The sequence below is a fragment of the Nicotiana tomentosiformis genome, chromosome 11 (assembly GCF_000390325.3).
Source record: "Nicotiana tomentosiformis chromosome 11, ASM39032v3, whole genome shotgun sequence".
In the NCBI taxonomy this organism is placed as follows: domain Eukaryota; kingdom Viridiplantae; phylum Streptophyta; class Magnoliopsida; order Solanales; family Solanaceae; genus Nicotiana; species Nicotiana tomentosiformis.
In genome coordinates, this window is record NC_090822.1 from 32,224,522 (window position 1) to 32,235,714 (window position 11,193).

Consider the following 11,193-nt stretch of genomic DNA (forward strand, 5'->3'; position numbering starts at 1 on the left):
TACAACTGCAATATCATACAACTTAAATACAATTATTATATAAATTTTATACAATATATCTTTTGTATATTTTGTTTCTGATTTGTATATATTTTGTGTGTGGGATATGATTCTTCCTCTCTAAAATTCCAATCAAAACTTACTCTTAATATAATTTTGATACATATCAACAACTTTATGTAAAAAGATAGCATTGATAACTTAAATGCAAATTTTATACAACGATTCATACATAATACAATTATTTTTTAACTTTCATACAATATTTAAATAAAAAAAAAAAATATATATATATAAAACTACAACATAATACAATTTACCTACAATTTTACTACAACTTTACTATAATTTCGTAAGTATATTGTATGCCATATATTCTTCTTCTTCTTCTTCTTCTTCTTCGAGTTTCAATCTGAAATTTAGTCAAAATCAAGTCTAATCTTCACTAAAACACCTTAAAAATTGAGATATAAACTCCAAACAATATTCCCAATTGTTTGCATCAACACCCAATCCAAAAAAATAATGATTTTTGAAAACCCAAATTCAATTTCAAAGCTTCAAAGCTTTTTAATGGATGTCAATTGTGGAATCTCTATACAACAAGAAATCCATTGATGAATATACTACAATATCTTCGCCTTATATTTGGTAATTCTTTTCAATATTTGCAATCCGCACTTTTGAGTTGCAATATTTGTTCTGTGAACTCTAAATTTTATAATAACCAATTAAGTATGAAAGTTCCATTGCCATAAATCATATTCTTTTATTAAGATCATACTATTGGAAAGAAAGCTAGACCATGGGTATACTAGAAAAATCAGAGAGAGACACGAAGAGAGAGAGAGAGAGAGAGAGAGAGAGAGAGAGAGAGAGAGAGAGAGAGAGAGAGAGAGAGAGGACAAGTATAAAGGAAAAATGAAATAATTGATATTCCTTATTCAATTCCTAATATAAAGGGATAATCATTTAAAACTTATTTGTATATAATTGGTAAGTTATATATGACAATGTAATTAAATTGAAACTTGAGCATGAAGGGTAATAAGGTTTCAAATAATGTATAGGAATGTAAATAATCCTTGTAAAATTGACTTACTGGCTTATTGGTACAGGTTGTTGGATTAACGGTTGGTGAACAAATTGAAATTTTATAGTTAACTGTTTATTGGTTTGAGAACAAATTACTCAATTTCTTAATCAGCTAAATTGTTAATACGTTAGGAATTCTACCCCAATGTATGTAAAGTATATATTAACCCTAAAGACTAAAGTCCCATTTACTTCCGGCAAATATTGCCTTCTCCAACTAATATACATCTTCTTGGATCCAAAGAATTAATCCACTTCCACTCAAAATTTTCGTGTCTAGTGCCAAAAAGCATGATACACCTCCTAGTTACATTTGTGATTTGTAACTTCTAAAGCACCAAGGACATTATTTTTCTTTAAGATATTAATATGACAGATTTTTCCACAAGACTATGTTTAAAATTTTCTACAATACTCGACCACACCGAATTTTAGTTGAACCTGCCATAGACTAACAACACCCACCCACTAAGAAATCCCAATTGACTGGCTCAACAGATTGAGAATCCATTGCTAATCAATAACTATTAGGAGAGAAAGAGATGAAAACCTTGTGTTGATTTGTAAGACCAAACAGAGCGAGAGAGGACAAAGGAGGCTCAATTGCAATTAAAAATGCAAATCGATTAGCTAGCGGAATAGTTTATGTGAGCACTTAATTTTTGCATTGTATAAGATTACTCCTAAAACATTCCACAAAATAGTTTTCTAATTGTCTTTTGATTTTTATTGATTTTTTAGAAAATTTTCTTTATTTTTTGTTGGCATTTATTTGCTTTTATTTGCAGTCGTGCATATTTAGAAATACTTTTAATCATGAAAATCATCAAAAATATTTTAATCTTTATTTCATGGCATTTGTAGGTTTTTAATTGAATTTTTAGAATTTAACCACATGTTAATCGCATTTCTAAAAAAAATAGAAATCACAAAATACATTAGACATTTTGCATTTTTGCAAAATTAGTTAGCTTTAAATTAGACATTTTTGCAAAATTAGCTTTAAATTAGTTGGCAAAATTTTGCATTTTACATTAGACATTTTTGCATTTTAGCTTTAAATTAGTTAGTTTTTTTCATTAATTTACAATATTAATTAGTTCATTAATTAATCGATTAGGAGAATGGATAGTGGGGTTAATTCTGAAAAAATAGTTCTAATTAGACTAGATGTTTAGTGAGGAAATTAAAACAAAGAGGGAAGAATGAGGCTTATTTTTATTTTTGTTGTTGAAATCAAATTGGGCTAAATGCTTCAGCTCAGATCTGTTAAAATCCTGCCCAGTCCACTTCGTCACCCGATCTAGCCTTTTCCAACGACCAAACGACACCGTTTAACTTAAATTGATCCTCACCATCCGTTCCATCCAATCTAATGGTTGGTAATTAACTTCCCTATCCCTTAAAAAAGCCGGACTAGTCCTAACCTCCACTCACATACCTCTCTCTTATACCCCATATTCTCTCTGCCTCTCTCTGCCGCCCTTCGCCCGAAATTGCCTACGGCGGCGAACTGACTCCAAATCGCCCCAAAACATCACCCTGTAATCTCCTCTTCATCCTCTTCCTTAATCTACAACCCATTCCTTTTAGAAACAAGTCAATCTCCATGGTTAGTAGATCTAAGAATATAATAACCCTCAAAACATCCCCTTTTCGATTTCTCTCTAATTTCGGCTCTTTTGAAGATTGAAATTACATCAATAGAAAGATCTTGGTAAGAGCTATCGATTGGTGTAAGTCACAACCCATTTCTCGGCTACCTGGGGTCGGTCAACTCGTCGTTGACTGACCATAATCCTAATAACCTTCCATTATAACCTCTCTTCATGAACAAACTTTCAAATCTTCAAAGGTTTCTTACCTATGAAGTACTTACCAAGCCTAACGGTTGCGTGAGTACTCATAGGTCAAAAATCCGTGGTTGATTTTGAAATGACGAATTGGCGGAGCCTAGATTCTTGCTATGCTTTTAATTCCTTCAACATGCTGCTAATCTCGTGGCGTATTTCTCGTTTCTCCTCTTTGTTTCTATAGATTGGTCACTTCTGCTATGTTTCGATATTTGATTTTAGTTGCATGATTGATATAATTAGTAAATTAGTCTTGATAAGTGTTCAATCATGTTGTTTACATGTTGTCAGTTGACATTTATTTGTATAATTAATTAGTGAAATTACTTCTGAATCTATTTGTTTGTCTTGAATGTTTGTTTCTGCTCATTAGAACATAAGGTTTGGGCCTGCCTTGCTTGACATGCAGGATTGTTGATTTTAGAATTTAACAGGGAAAAGGTTGAACCTGGGTCATGGGCCTGTTGGCCAGATGCCCAGGCAAGGGCTAGCAGTGAAGTGCAATTTATAAAAGTTTAAAGGTTTAACAGGAGAATTAGATGTGAAGGAATAATTTATTAATTGTCTAGGAAGTTTGTAGAAGCGGGAGAAGGGACCAATATGCAATAAAAAGAAGAGAAAAGGTCGGGTGTGAGGGGCTTGAGGGATTCAAAAATAGAGAATGGGGAGGAGTAAGGGTGCAAAATAAATAAAAGAAATTTCTAAATGTAGCCTACAAATAAGGATCCTTTTCATATTTTAGAGACATACACATTCACACACACACTGAGAAGCACCCACTAGCAGCTACGAAATTCTGGAATTCAATTTCAGATTTAAAACATTCAAAAACAAAATGGTCTCCAAACACAAAAACGAAACCAAAAAAGGGATTGAAAATTGAATCAAATTCTACTCTTCTACCTTACATCTTCTGGGATTTTCATGGGCTGATTGAGCTTTAGAACTGCTTCTCACTGCTGATTTTGCTATTTGTTCTGCTGTGAAGTACTGAGCTCCATCGTTGAACTCTTAGACTTTTATTTAGTCATTTCCTGTTGTTTTCCTGCAATGTAGGTATCTTCGAAGTTTATATGTCATCTGTTGTTACTTCTATGAATGAATTTATGTTGGTCAAAGATCTATGATGAATGATTTTGTTCTTTAATATGCATGTTCGTCAGTAGTATTAGAAACATGTTTCCTCCGGTTGAATTAGTATGATTGTCACGACCTAAAATCTACTAGTCGTGATGACACCTAACTCAACCCGCTAGGTAATCTAACTAACATTCAACATATTCCAAATGAGATTAATGAGAAATAAATAATAAGATAACTGAACTTTCATACAACTACCCAAGGACTGTTAGTACAAGTCATGAGCCACTAAGACTTAGATTTCCAAGACTGAATTGAAACTATTACAACATCTGTTTGGAATGTACATGAACATAATTCGAATCTAAATCTACCAAGAACAAGTGATAGCCACAACTGGAACATGGGTATATCATCAATGCCAGCTCCCTCCATACACAACAACAATAACTCCACGATCTGCACGCGAGGTGCAGAAGTGTAGTATGAGTACAACTGATCCTATGTACTCAATAAGTATCCTAACTAACCTCGGCGAGGTAAGATAAGCAAGAACTATAAATGATACTCATCAATAGCTGTACATTTCATAATTTTAACAAGTATAGAACAAATATATGATCAAATCAGAAAATCTCAGGTAAAACCACTCTGATGCTCACAATTCTTTGTTTTTAAAGTGTTCTACTGAGCCAACAATTCAACCTATATATAAGATATGCAAATAAATCACGAAAACAATCAAGGAAATTAGAAGTAAAGATGAAATACAATAACCAAATATCAATCTGTTGCGGAGCGCAATCAGACCAATAACAACACGCCAATAAGGCATGTTACGACGTGCAACCCGATCCAAATATAGTAACCAGCTCTCCCAGAGCTCACATCAGCGAGAAACTAGTGTTTTTCTCAGAATCCGCGTGTACACCATCAATAGAGAAACATGAAAGGGTGACCCTAGTAGATGGATCCTTATCCATTCGTAAGCACAAACATATCATAATTCATCCGGCGTGGTTACAAGTTCAATTTTATAATTCATCCGGCATGGTCACAGGCTCAATATCATAATCTGCTTGGCGCGGTCACATGCTCAATGTAATGGATTCGCCCGACGTGGTCACAAGCTATATCATAACCTGCCAGACGTGGTCACACATATATCAACACAATCTGCCAGACGTGGTCACATGCATAACAATACAATCCGCCTGGCGTAGTCACATGCATAATAATACAATCCGCCCGACATGGTCACATGCATTCAGTCCAAATCACATTACACAGAAGCAAGTATACAAGAACATATCTATATGATGAATAAATATCATACATGCTCCTGGAATGGTATAATAACATGCTAATGTGTAGGCGTTTGCAAAGTATGCTAGCATAACTCAAATAAGCAAGTTCATCATAGAAATAACAATTACAAAGTTTATTCAAGGAATTAGCCTCTTCGTAATCTCAAACATGGCTCAAATAGTTCACAACAATGTTATAAATATGAGAAATATTATAGCATAAAGATTAACAGTCAACACAAGCCATGAGTGATGTGCCAATGCAATGTCGCAAATAGAGGTTTTTCGGGGTGTCGTGTACGAGGACGCATCCAGGGCACGACGTCAGACGTGGCCATAGAGCAGTGTCATGGAAGTTGTGGCCATGGCCCGACGTCGGATGCGGCCATGGCATGGCGTCAGACGTGGCAGGGCGTGGCCATGGCACGACACAGGACATGGCAGGGTATGTCCATGGCACGATGCAGGACATGGTAGGACGTGGCCATGGCCCGGTGTCGGACGTGTCCATGGAACAACATCGGACATGGAAGGACATAACCATGGCACGATACAGTATATGTCATGATGTAGGACATGGCACGACGTGTCCATGGCCCGACGTCGGACGCGACCATGGCACGTCTCTACTATACCCAAGTCAGAAGAACAATTTGCACGTTAGTATCGTTGTGGGCCTCCACCATAGTTTCCTCTAGCTTTGCCCTTCTCAGGCATAGTTCACCATATTTCGGGTCCCAACATGTATGCTTACACCCGAACCTTTCATAGAGGATCAATGTCAGTTGGCGGTGCACCCCTTAGGGGGGTCCCACCAATCAGCTTCCTAATACCTTACGGGTTTACTCGCCTGTTGACTTGCACACATATCAGACTCCTTGGTCTGTGTTTCAAGACAGGTCGAATGGGAAGCCCACATGATAGCATCCGGAGCATGCAGATGCCGAAGCACCCCAGATGCACGAGCTTCCTACCACAATCAAGGATACGACATTTCACGAGCATATCGAAAGCCCGAGCTTTGGCTGCCCCCCAATCCACGCTGGTCTACATCACGAGTCGATCAGCGGACCAGCTCAACACCTTTCCACATCCGACCGGGGTGCATCGTCGGCCCCCATCCGATTCCCTCCTGTCAATTTCAATCACACTTTGACTCTTTTTTCAAAGTCCTTTTCATCTTTCCCTCGCGGTACTTGTTCGTTATCGGTCTTTCTCCCGTATTTAGCCTTGGACGGAATTCACCGCCCGATTTGGGTTGCATTCCCAACAACCCGACTCGTAGACAGCGCCTTGTGGTGCGACAGGGTCCGGGCACAATGGGGCTCTCACCCTCTCTAGCACCCCCTTCAAGGGGACTTGGGCCCGGTACGCCGCCGATGACGCTTCTCCAGACTACAATTCAGATGAAGGAGCCGCCTGATTCTAAGACTGGGCTATTCCCGCTTCGCTCGCCATTACTGGTCTTGCCTGACCTGTCGCAGTTGGATCACCTAAGCGTAATAAAGGTCGGGGAGCCCAAACATGAGACAGGTTGGAGCCGCGACATTACGATAGTTAAGTTTCAACCACCACTTGTCGTGACGTCCGTCGCTGTGGACTTGCATTTAGGCCGACTGCACGCTCGGGGTGCAAGGGAGGCCAGTATCTATCCCACGACACCACAATGACCATGATTCTAGGTGCGGTGTACAGGGGCAACACGATATGTAACGCCCAGGCAGACGCATCCTCAGTGTAATGCTTTGGGCACAACTTGCGTTCAAATACTCGATGGTTCACGGAATTCTGCAATTCCCACCAAGTATCACATTTCACAATGTTATTCATCGATGCGAGAGCCGAGATATTCATTACCGAGAGTCGTTTGTGTTTCAAAAGAAGCACAAGTACCCCGCGCGCACCGCGAATGGTGCACGAGAGATAAACTTTCAATTTAGTATTCCTCGGTGCTTTCCGTGCCGGGGTTCGTTAATCACCTGGCACGCACGCGAGCACTGGGGATAGGAGGGTGCCACGCTGATGGAGGCCAAAGCACCTCGGTCGCGGCACTCCCCAGTATTTAAACAAGTTTGCAGGTCGTTCTGCTTTGCATGTTGCGACAATGATCCTTCCGCAGGTTCACCTACGGAAACATTGTTACGACTTCTCCTTCCTCTAAATGATAAGGTTCAATGGACTTCTCATGACATCGTGGGCAGAGAACCTCCCACGTCACTATGATCCAAACATTTCACCGGATCATTCAATCGGTAGGAGCGACGGGCGGTGTGTACAAAGGGCAGGGACATAGTCAACGCGAGCTGATGACTCGCGCTTACTATGAATTCCTCGTTGAAGGCCAAATATTTCAATGATCTATCCCCATTACGATAAAATTTAAAAGATTATGTAGGCATGTCAGACAAGGCTATAAACTCGTTGATTATATCAGTGTAGCGTGCGTGCGGCCCAGAACATCTAAGGGCATCACAGACCTGTATTGCCTCAAACGTCCGCGGCCTAAAATGTCGTATTCCCTCTAAGAAGCTGGCCGCGAAGGGATACCTCCGCATAACTAGTTAGCAGGCTGAGGTCTCGTTTGTTAACTTAATTAACCAGACAAATCACTCCACCAACTAATAACGGTCGTGCACCACCACCCATAGAATCAAGAAAGAGCTCTCACTCTGTCAATCCTTAATATGTCTGGAACTGGCAAGTTTCTTCGTGTTGAGTCAAATTAATCCGCATGCTCCACTTTTGGTGGTTATCTTCCATCAATTCCTTTAAGTTTCAGCCTTGCAACCATACCTCCCCCCCCGAAGCCCAAAAATTTTGATTTCTCATAAGGTGCTGGCAGAGTCCTAAAAGCAACATCCGCTGATCCCTAGTCGACATCGTTTATGGTTGAGACTAGGACGATATCTGATCGACTTCGAGCCCCCAACTTTCATTCTTGATTAATGAAAACATCCTTGGCAAATGCTTTCGCAGTTGTTCGTCTTTCATAAATCCAAGAATTTCACCCCTGACTATTAAATACGAATGCCCCTAACTGTCCCTATTAATCAATACTCTAATCCCGAAGGCCAACATAATAGGACCAAAATTCTATAATGTTATCCCATGCTAATATATACAGAGTGTAGGCTTGCTTTGAGCACTCTAATTACTTCAAAGTAACATCGCTGTAGGCACGACCGACCAATTAAGGCCAGGAATACATTGCCGGCAGAAGGGACAAGATGACCGGTGCACACCTAAGGCGGACCGGCTGGGCCATCCCAAAGTCTAACTACGAGCTTTTTAAATGCACCAACTTAAATACACGTTATTGGGTAATTTGGGTAACAACTTAAATCCCGTGTCAGGATTGGGTAATTTGCGCGCCTGCTGCTTTCCTTGGATGTGGTAGCCGTTTCTTAGGCTCCTTCTCCGGAATCTAACCCTAATTCTCCATCACCCGTCACCACTATGGTAGACCACTATCCTACCATCGAAAGTTGACAGGGTAGAAATTTGAATGATGTGTCGCCGGCATGATGGCCATGCGATCCGTCGAGTTATCATGAATGATCGCAAGCGAAAGGCAACCGATTGTGCTTGATAATGCATGGGCATTAGGTATGCAACACAGAAAACCGATGCCGAACAAGCCTAATTTGCGCTTGTCCCATGACTGAGATGGCATGCGGGCTAGGATGTCACTGCACAAGTAGGGATACAACCTAGCCACTCAAGCCGAACACCACTCATGTGCCGCACGTACACTTGCCTCGCCGATGCATACCGGCAACATCCCCATCACGTGACGCGCAACCATGTGTTGTTGCCAATGCTAACATTGCAAAGCCAAGACAAGCCCCGCCAGGCACTATTAAGGGGTTAGAGTGTAGAAACGAATAAGGTGCCACAAGTTAAAGGCACGTACACAACCCACAACAACCAATCGCCTTCGGAATATACTGAGCTTAGCCCCATGCGTTCGGACCTTGCGGCGCTACTTGTATGAGGCCTCGTCGTTCCGTTGCCAAAAGCCATCAGCTGCCACGAGCGATGCCGCCACCCGATATTGGCCACAACACCTGATGGCAATAGGCATGTACTGAGCTTAGCCCCATGCTCATGGCACCTTGCGATGCTACTTGCACGATGCTTCGCTGTTCTATTTCCATAAGCCATCAGCCGCTATAAGCGATGCCAGACACAACCCACAACAATCGATGGCCTTCGGCATGTACTGAGCTATCATGCCCCAAACCTGGGGAGGGGTGTCTGGCACCCGGTGCCATACTGGTCCGAGAGAACCACTCTATAACTTTCGGTTTGTAACTATATTGGGTCAACATGTCCACAACTTGTAATGTAAAACTATAAGTGAGCAAACACTTATCAATGAACTATCGTTCTTAAAACATGAATACATATGGGTCATCAAGGCCTCTAACATACTGTACAATATGAACCTCTGTCTACAAAGACTCTAAGATTATTTGACATCAAATGGAACAGGGTACCGGCCTACCCATAAGTCTGTAGCAACAACTCTGACACGATGACTCATACACTCGGATGCACTCCAAATGAAGTGGAGTCTTACCGATCCTTCGTTGAATGCTAACCTCGTCTACTATGAGGGCTCGTCAAACTGATTATCTATACCTGCAGACATAAATATAGCGTCCCCAACAAAAGGACGTTAGTACAAAAAATGTACCGAGTATGTAAGGCGGAACTGCAATATAACAATAAGTCAATATTGATTAAAGACATATAAGAATCAACCTGAATCTCTGAAGTGCCACCGAATATGCATACTTAGTATAGTTATATATATAATACTTCTCTTTGAGACTATTATCCATATCGTATGATGCATGACTTCCCAACTGATCAGTGGTAACTACTCGACCGACCGTAGCTCGGTGGTAAATGGATAACTGCCCAACCGGTGGTAACTGCCCGACCAACCGTAGAACGGTGGTAAATGAAGATGCATGTATCACTATATTATAAACATTAACATATTCATCAAATACCTCAATAAAAACATAGGAACATACTTAGACATACTTGAATATAACTTTACCGGAATGAATAACATAGGCATTCTTAACTGTTAAGAGTAGAACCACTTATGGAATAGCATTACGTTTACGTATCGCTACTTGGATCATGCCAAAAGAAAGAAGTATTAGCCTTAACATACCTAGACCGATTCTCTTGACAATCCTTCTAACAAATGCCAATCGCGACGAAACACATAACGGCAGATTGGAGTAGGAAAACATTCCGTATGATGTTCTTGAGAAAGATTATACCGGGCTCCCTTAGAATTGCAAATCCCGCTGCTATTGTGTAGTATAACTTCTTATAAAATTGTTTTGTAGAAAATCACGTTGCTATCGTCTAATCTTGTATGAATTTCGTGGCTTCTTATTGCTTGTCTTGGACATACTTTTGTATAAGTTTGCTGAAGAAAACCACGTTGCCATCTAAGCCTTGTAAAGGATTCATATGAATTTCTTCTTTGATAAATCCCATACGTTACTTTGTAGTAGGCTCTCAGTGTTTGTAGTTTACAGAAGCTTTGTATATTAGTGGGGTGGGCCCCACTTGTGGGGATTATTTTGTCCTAAAATTCTCCTAACATGCCACCGATTTATAAAGACTAATGAGTCATTTGGTTGAATAGCCCATGCGACCACGTTAATGCACTTAAACTTATCCAAATTTTCACACCTTTTTCCTTAATCAACTTATTAATCCTCTACTAATCTAGTAATTAACCAATTACCCATATAATTAAGAATTATCTCAAATTACTTAAAATACTACTCACTTTTAACACACTTTGTACACCTTAATATTATGGT

General features: G+C 40.0%; 1 non-coding gene across 1 annotated transcript; it reads right to left on the bottom strand.

Annotated features, from left to right (window-relative positions):
• Positions 1-7,045: 7,045 nt before the first annotated feature.
• LOC117280912 (5.8S ribosomal RNA) lies at positions 7,046-7,200 on the bottom strand. The gene has a single exon (XR_004511508.1). It is a non-coding gene; the product is annotated as a 5.8S ribosomal RNA (ribosomal RNA).
• Between the last annotated feature and the right edge of the window lie 3,993 nt (positions 7,201-11,193).